This window comes from Lipotes vexillifer, unplaced genomic scaffold (assembly GCF_000442215.2).
Source record: "Lipotes vexillifer unplaced genomic scaffold, Lipotes_vexillifer_v1.1 scaffold799, whole genome shotgun sequence".
In the NCBI taxonomy this organism is placed as follows: domain Eukaryota; kingdom Metazoa; phylum Chordata; class Mammalia; order Artiodactyla; family Lipotidae; genus Lipotes; species Lipotes vexillifer.
The window spans coordinates 722,489-733,943 of NW_006787679.1; the positions used below are offsets into that span (position 1 = coordinate 722,489).

Here is an 11,455-nt window from a genome sequence, read left to right on the forward strand (position 1 = left end):
TCTTTCCCCACCAAACTGAAAGCTCAGTCTTTTTTTCCCTTAATTTCCTTCAGAAAAACCTCAATATCATCCCTCTTCATTTCGCAGACTTTTCAGCTCTGCCATAGTTTCTATCCTGCAGAAATCTTATTGAAATATATTGTAAATAAAGCTAATATGTCTCTCCAAAATATATTTTCATACCAATTACTAAAAAGGAAAAAAAAATGGTCTGTGTTTACAGTATGGTCAAGATGTACTGGAGTTGGGTCCAGTTTATTGCCCACTGCTTGAGACTTATTAGGAAGCTAAAGTAAAACAATTATTGCAATGCTTACATCTGACTTGAGTAAATCCTGAGTGTTATGTATCCATCTCATTAAAGCAGCTTTTACTTCAGTAACAAAAAATGAGTTAACCTAATAAGATTTTGACCCATAAAAGGTCAGTGAAAATTATGCATTAATGTGTACCTGATTGTCATTAGCAACATTCTTTCATAAAACAGATGTCTATCTGCTCTCTACAATGTTGTATCTGCCAGGTTTACCATCTCCAGAAATGAATCTTTGATTTATTATTGCCCCAGCCTAATTGAAGAAAAAGTCTCAGCTTTGTGATTCATGCATATTGACTATGCGGTCAGTGAAAGAGAAAGAAACCAGAGATTTTATGGAACAAGGGCCATCTGTGTCTTATTTTAAACTGATTAAATGTGGTGCAATCTATGACAAAATGACAACAGTTATAGACTTCAGTATGTGAGGATTAAAAAGAATCACATTTAAGAGTTGGTAATTGACTAGTATTTTCCAAGTGGTATTAAACTTTAATTTCCACAGACGTCTTTTGGTCATAGCCACACTACTGGTTGAAAGCAATATTGAACGAAAAAGGCACTTTTGATTGTTTCTACTATGGAAAATCTTACACAAATGCTCACCTTTTATCTGAAGCTCATGTTAAATGATCTCTTTCCTTTTATTTTTTTTAACACAAATTCACTTTAATAGAACACAATAATGTATGTACAAAATCAGGTGTTATGCTGAATTTATTATGCAGCAGATTGTGTTCTTTATTAGTGAGTTAGCCTTACAAAAAAAAATCTAATTTTGGATATTGTAAATGACATGTCATAAATCTCTTTCTTTAAAAGTTAAGATAAATTGATTAATTTGAGAGAGCACCTACAATGTGGCAAATAGTACAAACTTATTTACCCTTGGTTCCATTATTGATACATAAGTATAATATCTCTCATGGAATGGAATTTTTAAAACTCACAATTTTCCTATATTTTTATGATTACAACAAGAAAACTATGATAGGAAACTGGAAAGATCTCAGGAGTTGACTCATCAGAACTCACCTTCAATCAACCAACCATAACAGTAAAGATTCTGCATGTAGCCTCAAGGCATTTATAAGGATATGGTTACAGGGAAATAATTGAAGTGACTTGTCAAGTGATTTCTATAAAATATTATTTGACTTCCAAAAATTTAGGACTAAGAAAGACCTTAGAAACCATATATCCAAAATCTCTTATTTTGCAGATATAGATTTAGAAATCCAGAGAAGTAAATAATGTCTTCAAATTTATGTAGATAATTAGCTACAGAGTTAGAATCTCCTCACTTCCGCTCTTTCTATCATGCCAAATAATAGTCATAGGTAGCATTTAATTAGTGCTAAGCACAATTCTAAGCACTTTATATATATTCATTTATTTAATCTTTACAACTACACTATCACGTAGTTACTATTATTATCTCTATTTTAATGATGGTCAAACTGGAGTACAAGCAGGAGAAATGATTCATCCAGGATCACAAGGCAAGTAGAGAGAGAAACTGGGGTGAAAACTGACAATCTGGCTCCAGAGTCTGTGACCTTAACTACCATAATTTATTGTGCCCATAGCTGATTATTTAAATCTACAATTCAGTAGTACAGCATAGTTATTGTTTAAAACTTCTTTTAATAGGTGATTTAACTGAATTCATGTGTATATATAAATGGATATAATTTATACAATAAATATGTATTTATAGCAGTATGTATAATTATTTTTAGCTACTTTTTAAAATCTCTAAAACCCGAGTAAACAGAAAATAATGCACGTTTCCCGCTCATGTTCAAGAAATGTCAAGTTGCAAAATTCCTAGTCAAATGGTCCCAGATATGCTTACTCTCTCTTTTTTTTTTTTTACAAATGGTAAAGGTGGAGGTTAGTAGAGTGAGTAGATCTCAAGATTGCTGTTTTTCTTTGAAATTTGAGCTGCTAATCGTTCATAATTATCCTCTATGCCTAAATAATTCACATTTCTCAAATTAGTATTATATAAGACAAAATAGACTGAGAGATAAAATCAAAAAAGAAAAATTGAACTACATGGATTTATATGCAATATATATACATATATTTTATGATTAGTTCTTATCATTTTGGAGAGATATGGTTGATATCTTTGAAAAACATGAAATACAAGAAAATTAATACAGGCTCTCAACTTATTCCTGAATCACTTTTCTATGAAGAGTCATTTGTTTCTTGTGCCATGTTAACCCTTTCAGATTTCATTGAAGTTTGTCTTTCACGCAAAGTTTGTTTTTCACCAAGAAATACAGATTATGGCACTTTATTATATTTTCTGCAATGATAATTATGAGGCAAGGACAAAACCACATTGAAATGCAAATGTTGGGCAGCTTGATAAACCCAACTGCTAGTTAAATAGCATGTGCACTCAACCATCCTTGAAGTTATTCAAATTTGTGTCCCAGCAAATGGACAAACTGCACGTAATGAATCTTTGGTATCTTGAGGAAAAAAGATCACAAATATTAAATCTGCGAAAGCTAAATGACTACATTTTACAAAAAGAAGCTTAGGGTATAAGATCAAACTAAGTTCATGCTTAATAAAGGGGTCCCCAACCCCCGGGCCGTGGATGGGTACTGGTCGTGGCCTGTTGGGAACTCACAGCAGCAGGTGAGCGGCGGGCAAGCAAGTGAAGCTTCAACTGCTGCTCCCCATCGCTCTCATTACTGCCTGAACCATCACTCGCATCACCACCTGAACCATCTCCCCCTCCCCCAAACCCTGGCCACGTCTGTGGAAAAATTGTCTTCAAAGAAAATGGTCCATGGTGCCAAAAATTTGGGGACCACTGTTTTATAAGATTTAAGATTCTTTTGATAGTGGGACACGATAGTTGGATAGATGAAAGACAGAATTCTTTTGTTACTTAAAACTCCAAATAAGAGAGAACTGCTAGGCAGCGTCACAGAGGGAGTTAGACGCTTTGTGGATTGACTAACTTGAATAATTTCATGGGCTCTGGGGCAATGACTGTTCCTGGCTGACTCATACCTGGCCTCAGGGTGATTAGGGCTGGTGCTTAGTGGCCAGGTGTGTGAAAGCCATATAAGGGAAGTGGTAGGAATGTGGTTCTACCTGTCAAAAAGAGAAACTGACCGGCCACTAGCCAGGGCCTCAAAACTAGGTCAAGCTAACATTAGAAAAACAAAAACAAAAACATATATTAAAATATATAATTTGCTATCAAATAAACCTCAAAATATCAGGCTTAATCCAACACAAGTTTATTTTTGGTTTATGTAACAATTCAGTCAATACAGATGATTCTGGTAAATGGGCAGTCTTCTACGTAGAGATTCAGAAACTTGTGCTTTGTCCATCTGGTGACTTGTCCATCATCTAGGACCTTGGAGTCCTGTTCTGTATTTTCTGGATCCTGTTGGTGCACTGGGGTAGGGCCGTGTGGAGAAAGTCCTTTGTTCTTGACTGAAGCATCCCTTATGCTCACATTCCATTATCTTGAAGTAGTTAAGTCTCCTCTCACCTGGGGTGAGAGGGGTTAAGGGGCCAGTAAACATAGTCCCTGACAGCGCAACCACTTCCCAGCAACAGCTCTCACTACAGAAAGGGAGTACAATACTTTGGTAGGCACATAGCTGTTTTTGCCATAGGAAAATCTTAGAATATGTATATGTATGAGCATATATTTATACATGTATAATGTACATACATATAGTAGTAAAGATCTTTAGGTAAAAGTGAATTTATCTCATGGTAGAACATTTCAACTTTGATATGTGTGTTGAGTCCTAATAGCCCATCGAGAGCCTTAGTTTCCTTTAGCAGAATTTTTCCTATGGCCAGAAATGCTGTGCATTTGGCCTAGAAGGATTTATTGTGGGTTTTATAGAAATGGAATGCCACAAACATAATATTGAGTGAGCAAAGACAAGTAGAAAAGACTATGTTTTTCTTTCTTTTTCAAAATTCTGCTTTCAAGATTTGTCCATATTACAGGACATAGTTGTAGAAGGTTCATTCTCATTGTTGTGTAGTATTCAACTGGGTGAATATCCACAGTTTATTAATCCATTCTACTGTTGATGGGTACTTGAATAGTTTTCAGTTTGGAGTTATGATGAATAGTGCTACCAAGAATATTTTAGAACATGTCTTTTGATGAAACTGTGCCACATTTATATTGCATATATGCCTAGAAGTAAAATTTCTGGCCTATAGAGTAAAAATATGTTCAGTGTTCAGTCATAATTTCCTAGCCTTCTTTTACCAGCTATTATAATTGATCATATATGACACTTTCTGTAAACTCTATTTTATTTTTTTGAAAAAAGCTTTGTGTAAACAATAAAAAATGTATAAAAAATTTAGGAAGAAAGCCCTGTTAATTCCACTAACATATGAACAATTTTATTTCCATCTATACCATATCATTATTAATTAATTAAATATAGGTTTTGTGTTAAGCTTATTTACTTAACATTATTTTATGAATATTTATACATATTTCTGTGCTTTCCATAATTATGAATTTTTATGATTGCATTGAATTCATTTACCAGAACTAGCAATTTCCTATTATATATGAAAGTATTTTCAATTTTCCCTAATTCTTTTTGAAACAATTTGTATTTTTAAACTCTACCGTATCTTTGGTACACAGTTTCTTGGGTTTGCTACATGCTTGGGAAAATAAAGAAACACATGTTTTTTGTCTCTGACCTTTAGCAAACTTAGAGAAAAGTCAATTTTTCATGACAGTAAGTCAACATACTTACCTTCATTTTAACTTACACTTACTCCACCTCAAGCCTGAGTGACATTACATTTCTTTCCAGAAGGTTAAAATTGGTAAGGTCTTGACAACCAAAATCTTGGTTGAAAATTGGACATGTGGATCTACCTTGATTTCTTACTTCCTTGTCACAAAACTCAACATATCTGATATAGAAGTAAGAGAAAGTTCTTTTCTTTATCCCTGAACTTTGCAGATTTCCCAGTGCATCTTAATGTCTGCCTTCCTCTAAACCATTCCTCACACTCATACTTATCCCTGGAGCTTTTATATTTCACAATCACTATAATTTAATGACATGTGAGCAGACTAAAGCAAATAATAACTTTAGTAGGGAAATGTCACAAGGAAAACACCTCCTTTATTCTGCACCTAATGCTGTAACGAGGAATTTCCTCAATCCATTAGTCTTTGTTGTGATTCCCAAATAATATGTATTCAATTAAGTTAGGACACAAGTATTCTCATTGGCTATATAAATTAAAAGCAGGAACTGTGTTTTTAATGACATCTAAATGCAGAATATAGATAGCTATGACCCCATTGAGTAATTTCAGTGAAGATGTCAAAGTAAAATAATTAAACATGAGGCACAAAATGATACATTTAATTAGTGCGTACAGACAATTACATTATGGAAGTATGGCTACTATTTCAAAAAAACATTTGATTTGCATTTAAGTGATCAAGAGGAAAAGTTACAAGATAATTGACATATCCTAATTTCATTAGTCATTTTTTCCCTCAATACTGTATTTGAAAATTGTCAAGAAGGATATAGCATTTAAAAATTAACAAGAAAAGTTTGGAAATTTTAACAGAATGAAAATCACCTTTTCTAGAGAATGAATGACTTCCATAGTCAAATAATAAGCTGCTGTTTAGTTTTTGATTAAATAAGTTGCTGTTTATTTTTTGATAAGGGAGTTGTACGTAGACATATATTTTGAGCTCAATAGTTTCACATGGGCAATCTTCATCATGAAATCATATTATTATTTTAATTACATAATTTTTTAGCAGGCTCCAGAAAATAAGAAATCTCTTCTCTTGCAAGTACAACAGTATTCTTTAAGACTTAGTGAAATTCTGGAATGAGAACCCCTAACAAGAAGCTTTGAGACATAAATATTTCAGCATTTAAAAAAGATCACTTTATTGAGATATGATTAAGATGCAAAAAACTGTACACTTTTAATGCATACAACTTGATGAGTTTAGAGAGACTTATATACCCTTGAAACAATCACCACAATCTATGCCATAAACATATCCTTCACCTCTGAGTTTTCTCTTGCCCTATTTATTTATTATTACTATTATTTTAATGTACACTACTGTATTATATAATTAAAATTTGCTAAGAGGAAAGGTCTTATGTTGTGTTCTTCTCATAAAAATAATAAGTAAATATTCAGCATTTATGTGCTTACTTGTAAGGTTTGAAATGTTTTATACTCTGCCACTAGAATGACCAATTTGAGTTTAATTACCAAAATTTATAAAGCAAAGTAAATTTGTCAATGTGATCATCTCTTCTTAAAATTTATTTCTATGTGAAAAACAATAAAATATGCACTGTTACTTTCCAGGTATAAAAACATTATTTTTTCCAAGAGAGTTCTGAAAAACCAAATATGTATCTACCTTTCACAAGGATAATCAGTTAAACATGAATATTGTTTAACATGGAGAATAATATTTCCCTTGGATCTCACTAAAAAAGGGATACGAAGAGTTAATTGTACAATACAGTCAAAGGTTACACATTAAATATGTATTGGTATTCTTTGCTAAGATATATTATCACTGATTATGAAAGTTTTGTCTTAGTGCCTGAATAGTCAGTTATAGACATAGACAATCCTTTGTACTTTACAAGCATGAAATTACAAAAAAAGACTGAATTGCAGAGATGTCTAAAATGTCCTTGAAATGAAAAGAGAATGTGACTTAGACCATATTTCAGAAGCTAATATATATTTCTCACAACAGGAAAAAATGAATTAACTTTGTATTGATTAGATGGTCTTTAAAATAATCTTCAATTAAATAGGCAATGGATTGCCGAGTCCAGCAAAGATAAAGCCTTAATCTTACACAGAATATTTTCTACCATTTACTTACTTGTCATGCTTTAATTTTTTTCTGCTTCTATTTAAGCTTATGCTAACATACACTTTCTGGAAAAGGGAGAGGTAATGAAATAGCCTTTGAATTCCTGAAGAACCTACCATAAGCTTATTTTATACTAGCATTAGGTATGTCAACCTTTGTTGATTAAGGAATACAAAGATGTAAGAAAATCTCTCTTCTTTCAGAAACATTCTTTAAAGTAAACCAAGTCATTTATTTTCAAATTAAGGTGACAAATATAACACATTAATTACAATAATCTTAAATATTTATAGGTGCCAAATTCTATAATAATCATTTTACATGGATTATCTAATTTAAACTTTATAACTATCCTTTGATTTGGGTACTATCACTGAGCCTTACTTTGCAGGTGAGGAAACAGTTGCTTAGAAGTTGTAAGTTCCCAAACTCACATATTTTTAAGGTGTAGAGTCGGGATTTATACACAACTTTCTCTGAAAAATGCGCACTTTCTCTCTTACATATTACACTACACCAGCATCCAAGGTATTGCAATGTCATTTCTCTGGTGTCATGGTTTCAGTAGTGCTAAATTTAGGGATGATAAGGGAACGTCTGGAGATGCACTTCTCTCAGTCTTTTCAAATTTACGACTATGTATTATTTGTGAGAACTGCACATGGGAAACAAAAAAGTCTGATATGGTATATTTTACTTCCTTTTACCCATGCATTTGCTTCTTCATATATAATTATGAGTGGATACCAGTGATTTCATCAGGACTCTGTAACATTATAGCACAACGTTATTTATAATCTACATCACTTTTGGTACAGTGTTTTAATGAAAGCAAATGGCAGTGTTGTACTTTTCTAACATAGAAGAGCTTGAGTATTTTAGCATGTGATACATGTAAGATTTTTTTCCTAAAGGGTTGAAAAGATAGATAACAACTTGGAAAGTGTGTTGATCCCATGTGTTTTTGGTTAGATATTTTTTCCTGAAATTTTATTCCCAAAATGAGTGATAATTTAAAAAAAAAATAAAACCAAGAGCAGGCAATCTTTTAAAACTAGTGTTAATGAAGTTGTCATTTTTTCAGCTGTTTAAACCAGAGAAAGATGATAATCACTGGGGAGAAATGGGACAGATGAGCAGAGCGAACAAGATATGGCTGCAGGAACCTCCCTGGACAGGAAATAGGATCAAATGATGAATCCTAGTTACAAACTGAGCTATTCCTTGTCCCTGTGGCAAAGTCCAGGGGACCAAGAGAGGGCTCTGGACTTTGATGTGTGAAGGGGTTAAACAGAATGGTTAATGGAATGACATCTCTGACCCTACGAGGTGTCTAATTAGTTGGGACATCTAAACAGCTGTTTCATTCAACAAATATTTCTCCATCTCTACTTTATGCAAGTCAGAGAGCAAAGTGTGAGAGATATAAACATGGCTTCAAATATCCTGAGCTTTTAGTTCACTAGAGGATAGAAGCTAATATAAAAGCAATTTTAATGTAGTTTTAAATGTCAGTGTGCTAAGAACTATGATAGGGATTTGATTGGGTAAGGTACTCTTGGATTTTCAGTTTCTAAAGACTGAGAGTCCAGTGAAGTTCTAGATAGTTTTTATTTCTGTAAACAGGTTTGCTAACTCATAGTAGGAGCTTAGTATTTGTCAATGTTATTAGTGACAAGGTTTGGGCCCTATGAGGAGGTGGAAAATAGAGTCCTCATAAGCCATGGACACTGAGGTAGAAAAGCCAAAGACTTAGACACTGAGCTGAAGGGTCTGAGGAAGTGTATTGAGCAAAAGCCAGGGGAGGCTGGAATCTCTGGAATCTCATTGAATATCTTCCTAGGACACCACCAGTTGTGCTGCAGAGTGAATGCTCAGCATTCATACAAATGAAATAGTAGGAGACTTGGAACTGGTGGAGACACCTTGGATGCTGATAGTTTATATTCAAGGGTATTGGGATCAGAGAAGGGAGGCCTGTGTGCTCTGCACCATTTACTCAAAGCAGAGTCAGCATCTAACTGAGTGGCAGTGGTGGTATAATAGTGCAGGAGTGAGGCTCTGCAGAGGCCTAATGTCATGTAATTTGTGCAGAGGTGCATCTGAGAACATAAGTCTTTTATATGCTGCATGAGGTGAGTAAACAGAAGCAATATTTAACTGAAGAGCCTTTGGAGGATCAGAAATGAAACAACATGGGTCAGGTAGGCTTAATTCCAAGGTCAGATGTGATGATTTATAGGGCATTCTTTTGGCAATTATAGCAGAATACAGAATTATAAGTGCCTGATGTGATGGTAGGTTTATACCTTTGTGGGGTTATCTTAGATGTTAGCTAACAAAAGTTTAGACATCTGTTTATTTATTTATTTATTTATTTGTGGTACGCGGGCCTCTCACTGTTGTGGCCTCTCCCGTTGCGGAGCACAGGCTCTGGACGCGCAGGCCCAGCGGCCATGGCTCATGGGCCCAGCCGCTCCGCGGCATGTGGGATCCTCCCGGACCGGGGCACAAACCCGCATCCCCTGCATCGGCAGGCAGACTCTCAACCACTGCGCCACCAGGGAAGCCCTCCCATGGGTATTTTTTCACAGTAAGTACATTGGCAATACAAGTTCACAATAAATCATAATGGTACTATCAATATTATTTTAATATCTTTAAGCAGTAATAGATAGAGAAAATGCCAGTCTTTTAAAATACTTTTATACGGTGTCAACTGGTCTGCTTTGTGCAGCATGAGAGAAACTTTGCAGGTTTTAGAAACCCAGCTCACACAATCATATCCTAGAGTTTATATATATATATATATTTATCTGCTGCGCGACTTGTGAGATCTTAGTTCCCCAACCAGGGATTGAACCCTGGGCCCTGGGTAGTGAGACTGTGGAGTTCTAACCACTGGACAGCCAGGGAACTCCCTATATATATATATATATTTTAAGTTACTCTAAAATACAAAGTTAATCCAATTTTAGGAATAAAAATTAAAAATGGCTCCAATAACTAAAATGAACAAAGGTGAAACAAAAGATATCAGAAGTTCTGTATAATTATTCAATAAGAAAACAGTTGTTGAGCTTTGTAAATTTTCAGATCTTTTAAAAATCAGAAATGAAATCTTCGTTGTGTATTTTATTCTGTAATTCAGAATAATGGTAATGCTGCCAATACTTAATTATATTGGTGATTCTTAAATCAGAGGCATCTTCCTTCTTATTTATGCTTATATTACTGATTTGCTGAAAAAGTCCACAGAAATTGAGAAAGCGCAAACTTTCTTAATAATCCTTTTGCCAGACCCTACAGTTGTGAATTTTTATGGACTCCGGAGCTGAACTAGGACCCTCAAGAGAGAAATATAGTTTTCTCCAAAGTGCCCACTATTTACTTATTTTCCACTGTTCATGCTTTTCCCCCAAGAAGGGGTCCTGTATTACATGCTCTTTGGGTCCACATGATAATTTTTTGTTGTCTTATGTAAAAGCCAAGTGCATTTTTGTTGGTTTGTTTGGAGACCAGGTATTCCACGGAAAAAACTAACACATTTTTGGAGAATCTTAATATTTCTGGACTCCTGACTTACCTTTCCTGAGGGTCACGCCCCAAATAGAGCACCTTACTCCAGGACTGGAGGCAACTGGTAAATTATGGTTTCTCATTGTAGAACTACTTAGCAAGGAGAAAAGGGACAGGTCAGTAACCAAGTGTCATAGAATGGATTTAAGGCCGAAGACTTTTTGACTCCTAAATGAAGTGTCTCTCTTCCTCCAAAATATTATGGTGCAGTCCAGCCTTGTCCCCTGAGATATTGGTTGGGTGCTGATGCCCTCCTAGGTGTGAGAGGCCCCGTTGGGGGTTTGGTGGCTGAACTTTAGTGCAGCTTGCTGTGCACAGGGTAGAGCAAGGTCATATGTTCTGCCCCCTTGAAAGGCAGTTTCTCATTGGAATAATAGTGTACCACTTCCAGGATGCTGTCAAAGACAGCACTCGTCTGATTCAGGGTATACTTGTTGTCTTTGGTCCGAGCCACTATCATGTGGACACATCCTTGACTAGTCTTTAGTGCAATGGAGTACCTACTGGTCCCTGACTTGCTGTTTCGAACTAGGTACCCAGCTTCTTTGCAGGGTTGTAGTCGACTCTCAGCCTCAGCATGGGTGATGGCACCATGACACCAAGGCTGATTCTCCAGTGGCAGGGCTGGGTCCACTCTT

The 11,455-nt window shown here is 35.0% G+C and overlaps 1 pseudogene; it reads right to left on the reverse strand.

Annotated features, from left to right (window-relative positions):
• Nucleotides 1-11,112: 11,112 nt before the first annotated feature.
• LOC103076462 (SH2 domain-containing adapter protein E-like) overlaps nt 11,113-11,455 on the reverse strand; it is a 1,536-nt pseudogene continuing 1,193 nt past the window's right edge.